The following is a 14810-nucleotide window of genomic DNA, read 5'->3' as shown; positions in this document are numbered from 1 at the left end:
CATGCTAGGTTACCTGCATTTGCCATACACCCATTACCCTTGAGCTGGACCACGCTGCAATGTCTGGCCTGGCAATAAAGGGCACCTACTAACTCACACACAGCTCCCGGATCCCATGCCACCTAGCACATATTGTAGTAATGCCCTCTGTGGCTGGTGTGATGCCCTCAGGTGCCCATCCAGCTATGAGTAGGCCAATGCCAGTATGCGGGCCATTAGGGGGGTCAGGTTCCGACAGGCACCCCTTCCTCATTGGGAGGCCATCCCTAGCTGGGCCTCAGCGGTCTTCCATGCCCAGCGTCTCAGGTCCTCCCACCGTTTCCTGCAGTGGGTGCTCCACCTGCTGTAGACCCCCAGGGTACCACGTTCTTGCCGATGGCACACCACAATCGCTTCTTTTGATGGGCGCTGACCTGCAGAGGGAATGCAGACAGGAGGACTCCATTACACATACAATCCAGACTGTCACAGATATGGCCCACCAATCCAGTTTCCATCACCATTGGCACAAACATCATCTGGCGCCCACTATGTACACTATCACCAGACATCCCCTCCGATAACACGATGCTTGCACACACATCCCCATGCTTCCTTCCCACATGCATCGTGGCAATGGTGTATTAACAAGTTGGTCTGGAAGCCCATACAGAAGTCCACACTAGGGTAGGACCCCATCCACCAGTCGCTCTAACTCCTCCAAAGTGAAGGTAGGGGCCCTTTCCTCAGTCACACAGGCCATGGTAGGTTCCACACACAGGTCACAGCAGCACACACAGTGTACGTGTTCTCCTGTGGAAAGTCAGGAAACAAGTGAGGATTTGGATAGAAAATGGCAGTCACGTCGGCGGAGGTGTACACGGTCACTGCCGGCGCTGATCCCCATTGGCCACTGTACTCCATAGCACCCCATATTAGCCAATGAGGAATTGCACGGCGGTGCAAGACCACCTTCTGCCACGACGCCCAACCTCAGTGGAGTTACCTCACTTCCACCTGTCTCAAGACGCAGGACAGGCGGTCGCCATTTCATGCTGGTGGACAACGATCAGATAAACCATAACTGTGTCATTCCCTAAAATAGCACATACATTGCCATTTCCACTGTCCCATCGCATTGATGCTATATGTACACTGATGTGGTGGGTCCATTGTTCAAATTGTGACAGCCTACTCACTCTTGTGTCCCTTAGATACCTACCACTGTGGATGAATAGGAGGAGGAGACAAACCCTCATGTACAGACCCCTTTTGGACTTGGCTACACTGGAGGACAGGGACATTATACTTTCCTATAGACTGGACAGGGCCACAATCACAGAGCTGTGTGCCCAATTGGAACCTGACTTGATATCAGCCATCCGACATCCCACTGGGATCCCCCCTCTTGTGCAAGTGCTATCAGTGTTCCAATTCTTGGAAACTGGTTCTTTCCAAGTGACAGTGGACTTGGCAGCAGGAATGTCACAGCCAATGTTCTCATTCGTGCTGGCAAGGGTTCTGTCTGCCCTGGTGAAGCACATGTGCAGCTACATTATTTTCCCCCAGGTGGATGATTTGGCCACTGTTATGGCAGGATTCCATGCATTGGGGCATATCCCCAATATTATTGGGACGATTGACTGTACACATATTGCATTCGTCCCCCACCAGGATGAACAGGTGTTCAGGAATCGGAAGAGTTTCCACTTAATCAATGCGCAAATGGTGTGCCTTGCAGACCAGTACATCTCCCACATCACCGTCAGGTATCCTGGGTCGGTGCATGACACCTTTATCCTGAAGAATAGCAGCATCCTAAATGTGATGGCCCAACTAAAGAGGCACAGGGTTGTGGTTAATAAGTTAGCCAGAGTCCCCACCCACTGTATGTCAGTGTATGCCTTCAGGTGTTATCCACATAAGATTGTGTAAGGCTAAAGTTTGTCCCTCACTATTTGAGGTGACTCTGGCTACCCAAACCTATCGTGGCTCCTGACCCCTGTGAGGAATGTCAGGACAGGGGCTGAGAACCGTTATAATGAAGCAGATGAGCAAACAAGAAGGATAATTGAAAGGACCTTCAGCCTCCTGAAGGCCAGGTTCAGGTGCCTCCGTCTGACAGGTGGATCCCTGTGCTACTCACCCGGGAAGGAATGCCAGATAGTAGTGGACTGGAGATGCCCCTGTGGCAGCAGTGGACCCTGAGGACAGTGAGGATGAGGAGGCAGAGGATGTGGACAACAGAACATCAGTTATACATCAATACTTTCAATGACACACAGATGAGACAGTTAAACTGATCATTGCTCCAAATATTGATTTCATCTGTGTGACTGTGGCATGATGACATTTGCTTCCTTTGCTTCTAAACTTATTGTCACCTACGGCTTCTCATTTAACAGATGTTGGTGATATGACAGTCTCCTGATGTGATTACTACAGACAGTTACAGGTCATTAATTAAGCTATCACAGTGTCCATATCATTGGCACCAGATGTGACTGTTCCACTAAATGCACATTTTCAACACATAAAATGGTATCAGTCAAGTTGTGTTCAAGGGTGTTTATTGTGGTGCTAGACAATTGAGGGTAAAGTGCAATAGAATGGGGTGATGTTAGAGGAAAGTCCAGGGTATTTTTCCAGTCTGTTTGTAGCACAGGTCAGTACCTAACGGGCCAGGGGAAGGGAAGCAAAGGCAGTTCAAAGTGGAAAAGGTGACAGGGCGGGACACAAGGGGGACAATCAGGAGAGTTTCATTTCCTGGCAGTGGTCCTGGTCTTGGCAAATGTCTCTGGCTTCTGTCTGGATCACAGGGAACGTTTGTGGGGTGGCTCACCTCCTGCAGGGGGAGGTCTTCCTGTGGCCTGCGGGTCCTGCGGGTCCTGCGGGTCCTGTGGTTGGGCCTCCTGCCCACTAGCTACAGTGGAGGTAGTGGTCTGGTCAATAGACTGGCTAGTGGTAGGGGCCCACTGGTGTGCTGTTGATTCCCTCATGATGTTGGCCATGTCTGCCAACAGCCCTGCTATGGAGATCATGCTGGTGTTGAGAGCCTACAAGTCCTCTCTGATCTCCTGATGGTGTTCCTCCTGCAGCCACTTGTTCTCCTGCATTTTTTCAAGGATTTGGCTCATCGTGTCCTGGGATTGTTTGTAGGTACCCAGGATCTTGGTCAGTGCCTCCTGGAGAGTCGGGTCTGTCCTCCACCTGGTGCACAGCCGTCCTCCCAGTTTCCCTGTTGCCCTGTGCCTCTGTCTCCTGAACGGTGTGCCCACTGCCACTGCCACTGACCCCAGATCCCTGATTGTCTTCGGGTGAGGTGTGGACTGGGGTCCCTGTACAGGTGGGCATACTGCTGATTGACGTGTCCTGAGGACAGAGGTGTGGGGATGCCGGGTGGGTGCTGATGTTGTTGGATACTGATAGGGGAGGCTCTGTGGTTGACTGGGAGTGGGCAGGGGTGACCGACTGTCCAGGGGTCCCTGATGGGCAAGGTTGTTGATCCAGATCCTGAAGTCCATAGTTACTGTCATCACTGGGGGCATCTTCTGTTGCGGAACTGGTTTGTCGTAGCACCTCCTCTCCGCTGACATCGGCTGGGGCACCAGATGTATTATGCTTCATGCCTGTGACATATTGTACATCCCTCTCTACCCCTCTATCATTGCTGTTGCCCTCCCACCTTGGTTTGAGTATGTTGATGTTATGTGGGATTGTTAGTTCCTCTATGCTGTGCATGCTTTAGTGATGGGTGTCCATGCAGGGCTGGGAGGGCTGTCCATGCATTGGTATAGCATGTAGGGCTGGGCATTGGGGTTAGTCATATGTATAAGTGTAGCGAGTGGGATGGAGTAGAGTGATGGGATTGAGGGTGAAGGGGTGTGATGGCATGCGAGTGTGGGGGTTGATAAGTAATACATGTTGACTCACCAGTGTCCAGTCCTCCAGCAACACCAGTGAGTCTCCAGTGAGTAATGCCAAGACTTGCTCCTCCCATGCTGTGAGCTGTGGGGGACATGGGTGTTGTGTGGTGTTTGTGTGTGTGTGGTTGGGGGTGTGAAGTGGGGTGCATGTATGGGTGTATGTTGTGTGTGTGTCTAGTTGTTGCATTTGTCTTGGTGTCAGTCTGGTGACAATGATTTGTCTTTGTAAAGGGTTGTGTGTGATGGGGTGTGTGTTTTATAGTGCTGTGGGTGGGTGGGTGTGCTGTGTATAATGAGAGTCAGGTGGGTGTTTTTGGTAGTGGCCAATGTTGTGTAGTTTAGTATTTGGGCATCCACAGTGTTTGAAAAGATAAATTAGGATCAAATACCACCTCAAGATTTCTAAGATCCTAATTGTCTTAGCCTGTATTGGAGGTAAATCCAAAGACTGAGGGCACCATTCTGAAGACCAGAAGAAAGTAGAGTGTCTTAAAAGCAGCACCTCTTTTTTAACTGAATCTAACTGTAGTTAATTAGTTGATTAGCTGACATGCATTCAGCCACAGCCTTTTCACTCACTAAAAGGATATAATGAATTCAGAGATTTGACCCCCTCCAATCTAAACATTATTTGTTTATCACCTGCCTAACAAATGCATGAGTATTGGTAACACCTGGTAATTGCTGTGGCTGGAGCTCATAGAAAATAAACATTATAGGACTTTATGGTGACCCTTAAATTTCAAAGTGTTTTGGAAATGGTCTAAAGGGAGACAAGACAACTGACTGGATTTGCCGATTAAGAAATAAATTAAGCTAGGTCCAAGCCCATCTCTTTAACTCCTACTTCTGTCAGCCTAGATAACAGTATGTCATGACAAACAAAGTCTAGGGCTGCTAATAAATCTGATAGAATCAAGGCACTGGTGCCAATATAATACTAAGCTCATTTTGCGATACAACAAGTGCCACTACTGTGCCAGTGAAATCTGACCTGGACAGAAACAACAAAAAATATATATTTTCAGTTTAACTAGGTGCTAACAATTGTTTTCACAGTACTCACTCAAAACACTTATTGCAAAATCAGGCAATAACTGCTTAGGGCAGAAGTATCTAGTGTTTTTGGAGCTAAGGAATGGCACAGGCATTTTTCCACTCTGAGAAACTATTTTAGTTTTGAAACACATCACATGTTAACCACCTCACAGATCTTAGGAATTATAATAGTTCAGACCAGGACTAGAAGGAATATGTAAACAGGACAGGAGTCGTCTGAAGAGACAGAGGGGACTTCTTACTTCCATGGCACACCCATGGGTGTGCAACCAACTTGACCCAGGGTTAGAAAATGTGCATTGTTGGAGAGTTAGCAGTAAGGCTAAAATGATATGCTGTTAAAAGGGAAAGGTTTACAAGTGGGTTGTGTAAGAGATTAGATTTTAGTTGAGGGGGTGAGTACTCAGCTCAAGTAATAACCACAAGGGGGCGTGGCCAGCAGCTGATGAAGCCGCACACCTAGCACAGTGCTCCCGGCGCCGACAGCGGGGCTCACAAAATCCTACATCAATAGCGGCCCCGAACGGAGCCCCAAACAGTTCCTTCTGCCCCTGAACTCTGGGGACTGGAAAAAAAAAACTCCGGTGGTACAAAAGGCAGTAGATCGGAGCCCAAAGTTCTGATAGTGCAGGCTGACTTAAATCAAAATGGCGGCTGCGATCCAGCCCTGAGTTGTAGCCGTGTTTCCCCGATCGGCAGAGTCTGAATGCCACCAGAGATCCTGGACACCTGCAGCGGCTACCTTCAGTAACAAAGGAGTAAGTGCCAATAACCCCCACTCAGTGTGTATCGGAGGTGGAAGGAGGGGGAGGGGAGAACGTATGGCAGCAAGCATACAGGAGATCCGTCCCGATCTGTTAAAACCAATGGAGTTGCTCATGGGGTTCGATCCGATTGCAGTGGAACGGAGGGGCGATAGAGAATAGTTGCATCGCCCCCTTCCATCTGATTATTAAATCCAAGCTAATTTGGGAAGACAGCGTGATTTCAAAGCGCTACACACTGTAGTAGGAGGCTGCTGATTTGGGAGACCCGTGTAGAGGGCTGGAGAATCACGGGGGCAAGGGGAACTAGATGTTAATACCAGAGACCATTATGCGAGTGGGCTGCTACAAGAGGAACAGTGGTCGACCACTCCAATAGGGCAGAAGATCCACACAGCTTTGCCCCTTGTACGACCCCCCTGGGCTCTCAGAATACCGATAAAAATACTAATTGAACAGGCAGTAGAATTTTGAAATGTTGAGATCACTGGAACTACTCAACCTTCCACTCTGGCTGAGGATAAAACCTACCTGTAACACCCTCTGTGTAAATAAAAGCTTGAGATCGGCCGCGGCAACCAGCATTTAAAGAGCTACAAGAATAGTGCAAGTAGCAACGCGATGGGAAAACGAAAAAAGAAGAGAGGGCCAGGAACAAGAGGAGACAAACGTAACTCCACCTCCTGAATAAGCTCCTAACTTGAGAACGCAGGACAATGTCCCGAATCAAGAGACTACACTGGATACGATCCTTCAAGCAATCAGGGAGCCCCTTGAAGCCCTAGAGCAGAAAATAGACACTCTAACTGTGGATCTATCATTACTAAGAGATGATCATCGTAGATTAACAGAAAGAGTGGTGTCAAATGAAAAATCACTGACCCCATTCCAGAAAACCTTATCCACAGACCTTACTGGACTTACCTCTCTCGTAAAATTACTGCAAGCAAGAGCAGAAGATGTAGAAAATTGCTCCCGTCGGAGCAATCTCAGATTGGTAGGCCTGCCGGAGAGAGTGGAATCATCAGCAGCAAATATGGAGTCTTTTCTAGAGAACTGGTTAAAGGAAGTAGTAGCCTCAGAGGGCCTGTCACCCTTTTTTGCAATTGAGAGAGCGCACAGGGGCTCCTCTGTCTCCTCGCGGGACACTTCCATCAGCATGCCCAAAGTAACCCTGAGATCCTCAGAAGATCTTATTTGAACATTGGTAACACTAGGGACTGTGAGTAATAATGAACGAATAAACTGCCAGTTATATCTGTTTACAACATTTTTAGAGACTCAGGTTGTCATTACAACCCTGGTGTCGGTGTTAAAGCGGCGGTAAGACCGCCAAATGGCCGGCGGTAAAAAAATTGGAATTACGACCGTGGCAACAACCTCCAACATAGACAGCCACTTTAACACTCCGACCGCCACGGTGGTACAAACAAAAAGCTTGGCGGTCACCGCCAACAGACAGGCGGAGGGCAATGTACCGCCCACAGAATTACAATCTACCAATCCGCTACCTTTTCTGGGGCGGATTCACCGCAAACAAAAACACGGTGGAAACAGGACTTCAAAGGGAAAACGCTCACCTCTACACACTCCACGAGGAACCAGGACGCCATGGAACCAGAGCTCCACATTTTTCCAGCCTTTATCTTCTTGCTCCTCTACCATGAGCACGAACGCCGGCGGCGAAGACCATGGTGAGTACTGCACCTAAGACACAGGGGAGGTGGGAGGGAAAAAACAGTGACACACAAACGCAACACGCAACAACCCCACCCCCACCCTCACCCACGACAACACACACATTAATACAGCATGATACATTAAAGTTACAGCCCCCAACCCCCGGAAGAATGCAAAGACAAAAGGAAATGAGTTGAACGCTTGTAATATATTAATATTCAGTATTAAAAAAATATACATACACTATTTACAAATATATACACCAATAATATTAGTCCAGGGTATTCAAACATTAAAGTCCGTGGACCACTGGGCCCAAAATGCATGAGCGAGGCCCACACAAGATACCCGAACAAGACGGAGAGAACACTGCAGGGGCATCAGATAGAAATAAAACAGGCACCTCAGAGGGAAGGGAAAGGGTGGGCACCTCAGCAGGTTGAGTGCACGACGCCAAATCCACGAGGGGGCCCCATGCCCACTGTTCAATCCTGGGGAGTGCAAAGCCACAGTCTCTCAAGTCTCACAAGTGGGTGGTTTTCCCACTGCTACATCCTGGGGAGTGCAAAGCCACAGTCTCTCAAGTCTCTATAGTGGGTGGTTTGCCCACTGTTCAATCCTGGGGAGTGCAAAGCCACAGTCTCTCAAGTCTCGACAGTGGGTGGGTTGCCCACTGTTCAATCCTGGGGAGTGCAAAGCCACAGTCTCTCAAGTCTCTACAGTGGGTGGGTTGCCCACTGTCCAATCCTGAGGAGTGCAAAGCCACAGTCTCTCAAGTCTCACAAGTGGGTGGTTTGCCCACTGTGCAATCCTGGAGAGTGCAAAGCCACAGTCTCTCAAGTCTCTACAGTGGGTGGTTTGCCCACTGTTCAATCCTGGGGAGTGCATAGCCAAAGTCTCTCAAGTGGATAACAGTCTCCACTGGTTCTGGAGGGGGCCTTGTGCCCAGAGTGCTTCATCCTGCCAATGACAGAGGTAGTGGATGTGAATCTCCACTGGTTCCCGAGGGGGCTTGGTGCCCAGAGTGCTTCAACCTGCTTGTGGCGGCCTCAGTAGCGTCAGAGCTTTTGGCACTCATGGGCCTGCGGTGCTTGTGGAGGCGGTGTCTTTGACTGCGGTGCTTGTGGCGGCGGTGTCCTTGGCAGCGGTGCTTGTGGCGGTGGTGTCTTTGGCAGCGGTGCTTGTGGCGGTTGGCGGTGATGTCCTTGGCAGTGGTGCTTGTGGCGGTGGTGTCTTTGGCAGCGGTGCTTGTGGTGGCGGTGTCTTTGGCAGCGGTGTCTTTGGAAGGGGTGCTTGTGGCGGCGGTGTCCTTGGCAGCGGTGCTTGTGGCGGCGGTGTCTTTGGCAGCGGTGCTTGTAGCGGCGGTGTCCTTGGCAGTGGTGCTTGTGGCGGCGGTGTCTTGGGAACGGTGCATGTGGCGGCGGTGTCTTTGGCAGCGGTGCTTGTGGCGGTGTTGTCCTTGGCAGCGGTGCTTGTTGCGGCGGTGTCCTTGGCAGCGGTGCTTGTGGCGGCGGTGTCTTTGACAGCGGTTCAGCTGCTGGCGTTCCTGTCTTGGGCAGCGGTTCAGCTGCTGGCGGTCCTGTCTTGGGCAGCGGGGCTGCTGCTGGCAGTCCTGTCTTGGCCAATGGGGCAGCTGCTGGTGGTTGGTTCCTTGGCAGCAGGGATGCTGGCGGTCAGCTCCTTGGCAGCGGGGCTGCTGGTGGTCCTATCTGGGGCAGTGGGGCTGCTGGCGGTCGGCTCCTTGGCAGCGGGGCTGCTGGCGGTCCTGTCTGGGGCAGTGGGGCTGCTGGCGGTCGGCTCCTTGGCAGCGGGGCTGATGGCGGTCGGCTCCTTGGCAGCGGGGATGATGGCGGTCCTGTCTGGGGCAGTGGGGCTGCTGCCGGTTGGATCCTTGGCAGCGGGGCTGATGGTGGTTCTGTCTGGGTCAGTGGGGCTGCTGGCGGTCGGCTCCTTGGCACCGGGGCTGATGGCGGTCCTGTCTGGGGCAGTGGGGCTACTGGTGGTCGGCTCCTTGGCAGCAGGGCTGATGGTGGTCTTCTCCGCCGTGCTGATCTTCCCAGCCTTGCCAGTTTTCTTGTGCCCCTTCCCCACCTTGGAAGGTGTTGCAGCTGACTCCACACTCCCACTTGTTCCCCTGGGAGCGGCTTTGGTGGCTGGTGTCTTCTCCCTCTCCCGCCGGGCACTGGCCAACTTTTGATGCTTGACAGGTGGGGGACTGTCCGTGCTGTGGCTCCTTGCCACACTGGCTGCCCTGCTGCCTGGTGCACTCCATAATCCGGTGATTACTGGCACCACCGGTCCCGCCGATGTTGTGGCTGAAGTGCTAGGTTGGGACCTGGAGAGTCAGGCCCTAGGAGACTGTCGGGGTGGGAGGTAAGGGAAAGAGGTCAAGGCTGGCCAGGCAAAGATTCTTAGGAACACTGGGACAGGTAGATGTAGGGGGTTTGGGAGTGGAGGAAGAGGTGGTGGTCGTAGGAGGTGTACGTGTGGTGTCTTTGGGTGAAGGTGCATGGGCTGGAGGCTGTCCTTAGGTGGATGGCTGTTGGGTGGGTGTGTGGCTGCGTTTGTGTACTTTGGGAGGTGGGCTCACAGACACACTGGGAGAGGGCACAGGGGATGTGTGAATGGTAGTGGGGGTGGTGACTGCACGTGAGCGGGGTGTGGTGGTGGGTGTGCTGGTGATGGACGTAGTGGCTGAAGATGTAGTGCATACAGGTGTGAGTGGAGACAAGACTTGGGGGGATGAGGGAGACGAGGAGTAGGGGGACACAGTGGAGGCAGTGGATGTTGGTATATCTGCATGTGTGTGATGCTTGTGTGAGTGCCTGTGGGATGTGTGGTGCTTATGTTTGCCAGAGCTTCCTTTGTGTGTTGGGGTGTGTGCATGCTGGTCTGATGGTGTGCTTGGGATAGGCTGAGGTACAGGGGTGTGGGTCTGGGTGGAGGAAGTTAGAGGGGGGAGGCTAGCGACAGGGACAATGGCTGCCATCAGTGCTGAGGCCAGAGTCTGAAAAGCTCGCTGAAGGGCTGCCTGACGAGAATAAATGACCTCCAGGATTGCATTGGTTTGTTGCAACTGCCTCTCTACACCCTGGATGGCATTCAGAATGGTAGACTGCCCAACAGTGAGGGATCTGAGGAGGTCAATGGCCTCCTCACTGAGAGCAGCAGGGCTGACAGGGGCAGGGCCTGAGGTGCCTGGGGCAAAGGTGATGCCCACCCTCCTGGGTGAGCGGGCACGGGGCAAAGGCTGAGGGGCTGCTGGGAGGGCGGTGCTGGAGGGAGTGGTGGCGGCTGTACCGGTAGATGCGGGGGGCAAAGATGGGCCCGCCACCGCAAGGAAACTCCCATCAGAGGACGAGTCTGTATCACTGGTGTCAGCTCCTGTCCCTGCTGTGGATCTCCCCTCGCCCTCCGTCCCACTGGTGAAATCTGAGTCCGTAGTCTCGCCCTCCAGGGCCATGTGGGATGCAGCTCCCTCCTGGTCCGGTACCACGGCTCCTCCGCCTGATGATGCTAATGCACACAAGTACAGGGAGACCACAAAAAGGGGGGGGGAAGACAGAAGAAAGACACGTTGAGTGCATGCATTACCGCTACCGTTGGCGGACACAACAGATACAGAAGGCCCCTGCACTACGCCGCGCACTTGGGGTCCACTATTCAATCCCTGGGATATGGCCTACAAGGCTATGGCCGATATCTGTATACATGGACGTCACAGGAGCCTGACTAGGTGTAGTTGGCACTGTACCCAATTGGGGTGGGGTGCCACAGGGTCTGCCTGAAAAAGGGGACTAAACTAGCACACTCGCCCTGGCCTAGGGGAACCCACAGCCCACCTCCCCCACCCAGACACCTCCACTGCGCGCTGAATCAGTAGAATGAGAGTGTAGTCACCCCCATGTTGCTGCTGTGACGCCCTCAAGCGCCCAGTCAGCTCTGGATACGCCACCGCCAGGATCAGGGGGGTCATGGTGCGACGGACACCCCTCCCACGATGGGAGGCCATCCCCAGCTGGGCCTCTGCCGTCTTCTTGCTCCAGCGGCGAATGTCCTCCCATCTTTTACGGCAGTGGGTGCTCCGTCTGTGGTAGACCCCCAGGGTCCGGACGTGCTTGGTGATGACACGCCAAACATCCTTCTTCTGGTGGGCGCTGACCTACAGGAATTGTACAGGGGAAAAAAAAAGTTATTACCAACTGCACCGTCACAGTCATTGGCGCATCCCCACCCTTGCCATGTGGCACATGCACTCACCGTTGTTTCATGCACACCTCATTCTCCCCCCCTATCTTTCATCCACCCCACTCCACACAGGCATTTCCCATACAGCATGCTCCCAGTGTACTTACCTGTTTGTCTGGAGGACTGTAGAGTAGCGTGTACTGTGGGAGGACCCCATCCACAAGTTTCTCCAACTCCTCCGTGCTGAAGGCAGGGGCCCTTTCACCAGACGCACGAGCCATTGTCTCTTCCAGACTGAGGTCATAGCAGCACTTGCAGTGTAGGTCCTCTCCTGTCGAAGATCAGGTATCGAGTGATTGAACTGATAAAAAATGGAGGTCACGTCCGCGGCGGTGCGTAACGTCACCGCCGGCGTACATCGTCATTGGCTCCTGGGACCCACAGAGTCCAATGTTAAACAATGCAGAATTGCGCCGCTGTCTTCGACTGCCTACTGCGATGGTGCACAACGCCAGTGCTGTTACCTCATATTCCATTGTCCCACTTTCCAGGTCAGGCAGCCACCATATCAGGGGCCCACATGGCTTTATTTGTAACTGTGTCACACCTACCTAGGCCTTGGCTCAACACTCATAAAGGTAAATTTCGGGTTATGAATAGTTTTCTGAGTATGCTGTGTTTACCTACCTCTGAGTTGGTTGACTCTGTGCTCGCTGTTTTCCTCCATAGGCACCGTCCACTGGGACATGAGAGGAGATGGCGGCATCCTCCGGTGTACAGACCGCTGGTGGACCTGTTGACAATGGAGGAAAGACATGTAATCATCACCTACAGGCTTGATCGTGCCACAATCCTGGAACTGTGTGCCCAGTTGGAGCCAGACCTGATGTCAGCTATCCGCCATCCCACAGGGATCCCCCCTCAAGTGCAGGTGCTGTCAGTACTCCATTTCCTTGCAAGTGGGTCATTTCAAACAACAGTGGCCATAGCATCAGGGATGTCCCAGCCTATGTTTTCCAATGTGTTGTCCAGAGTGTTGTCTGCCCTGCTGAAACACATGCGGAGCTACATAATTTTCCCTCAGGTGGAGGATTTGCCAACAGTGAAAGGTGACTTCTATGCCCTGGGACATATCCCCAACATCATAGGTGCCACTGATGGGACACATGTGGCCTTGATCCCCCCGCAGGAGTGAACAGGTGTACAGAAACCGGAAGAGTTACCATTCGATGAATGTGCAGATGGTGTGTTTGGCAGACCAGTACATCTCCCATGTTAATGCCAAATTCCCTGGCCCAGTGCATGACGCTTACATCATGCGGAATAGCAGCATCCCTTATGTGATGGGGCAACTCCAGAGGCACTGTGTGTGGCTACTAGGGGCCATATTTATACTCTGTTTGCGCCGGAATTGCGTTGTTTTTTTTTACGCAAATTCGACGCAAAACAAACTCTATATTTATACTTTGGCGTTAGACGCATCTAGCGCCAAAGTTCATGGAGTTTGCATCATTTTTTAGCGTGGACACCTTCCTTGCGTTAATGATATGCAAGGTAGGCGTTCCTCGTCTAAAAAATGACTCAGAGGCATGTGCGCCGTACTTATACTCCCGGGCAAAAATGACGCCCGGGAGTGGGCGGGTCAAAAAAAATGACGTCCAGCCGCTTTTGCGTCGTTTTTTAGCGCCTGGTCAGGGCAGGCGTTAAGGGACCTGTGGGCTCGGAAGGAGCCCAGAGGTGCCCTCCCATGCCCGCAGGGACACCCCCTGCCACCCATGCCCACCCCAGGAGGACGCCCAAGGATGGAGGGACCCAACCCAGGGACATTAAGGTAAGTGCTGGTAAGTATATATATATATTTTTTTTTTGTGGCATAGGGGGGCCTGATTTGTGCCCCCCTACATGCCACTATGCCCAATGACCATGCCCAGGGGACATAAGTCCCCTGGGCATGGCCATTGGGCTATGGGGCATGACTCCTGTCTTTGCTAAGACAGGAGTCATTTCAATGGGGGTTGGGAGTAAAAAAAAAATGGCGCAAATCAGGTTGAGGCGAAAATTTTGCCTCAGCCTGACTTGCCCCATTTTTTGACACCCAAGCTCCATTTTCCCCTACGCCGCCGCTGCCTGTTGTAAGTCATTTTTTTTCACGCACACCAGGCAGCTCCGCCGGCTAACGCCGGCTAATGTCATTGAATAAATACGGCGCCCGCATGGCGCTTCAGAATGGCGTTAGCCGGCGTTAACTTTTTTGACACACAACTGCGTTGGCGCAGTTGTGCTTCGAAAAGTATAAATATGGCCCTAGGTGAGCACCTGGAACCAAATCAGTGGGAATAGTTGTCTGGGTCTGGGGATATCCCTAAGGGTTAGTGTGTGTCTAACAGGTATCCCTCAATATTTGCAGGTGACTCTGGTTACCCCAACCTGTCATGGCTACTGACCCCAGTGAGGAATCCCAGGACAAGGGCAGAGGAACGCTACAATGAGGCCCATGGGCGAACTAGGAAGATTATAGAGCGGACCTTCGGCCTCCTGAAGGCCAGGTTCAGGTGCCTCCATATGACAGGTGGATCCCTATTCTACTCACCAAAGAAGGTGTGCCAGATCATCGTGGCCTGCTGTATGCTTCACAACTCGGCTTTCCAACGACAGGTGCCTTTTCTGCAGGTCGATAGTCCAGATGGAGGTGCTGTGGCAGCTGTGGAGCCTGTGGACAGTGAAGACGAGGAAGCCAAAGAAGAGGACATCGACAACAGGAACTCTGTGATCCTGCAATACTTCCAGTGAGACACAGGTAAGAAGACAAACCTGCCTACTACATGTACTTTAACACTACTACCTCTCTACTGTCTGTCCTTTTCACCCAGTGTATGGTCACTGAGTTTTCACTTTCTCTTATGATTTCACAGATGTGGGTCCCACTGTGTGACATCTGCTTTGTTTCATCATGGACTAGAGCTGTGTGACATAGGTATGTTGACATTACCATTGAAAGAGCATTTTGTCACTGTAATTGCTAATACACTAATTCGAAATGACAGACAGACTCCAGCTTGTTTTGTGCTTTAAGGGTGTTTATTTATGTGCTCAATATTGGAGGGGGTTGTTAAATGGTGAGGGATGATGGTGGAGGAATGTCCATGGCAGAGTCCAAGCTATGAGTCTCACAGGTGCATTGTCCAAATGGGCATAGGAAATGGAGCTGGGGAAG

The sequence above is a fragment of the Pleurodeles waltl genome, chromosome 7, assembly GCF_031143425.1.
Source record: "Pleurodeles waltl isolate 20211129_DDA chromosome 7, aPleWal1.hap1.20221129, whole genome shotgun sequence".
Lineage (NCBI taxonomy): Eukaryota > Metazoa > Chordata > Amphibia > Caudata > Salamandridae > Pleurodeles > Pleurodeles waltl.
The sequence above is the reverse complement of the archived record's forward strand: the minus strand, read 5'-3'. Positions refer to the sequence as shown.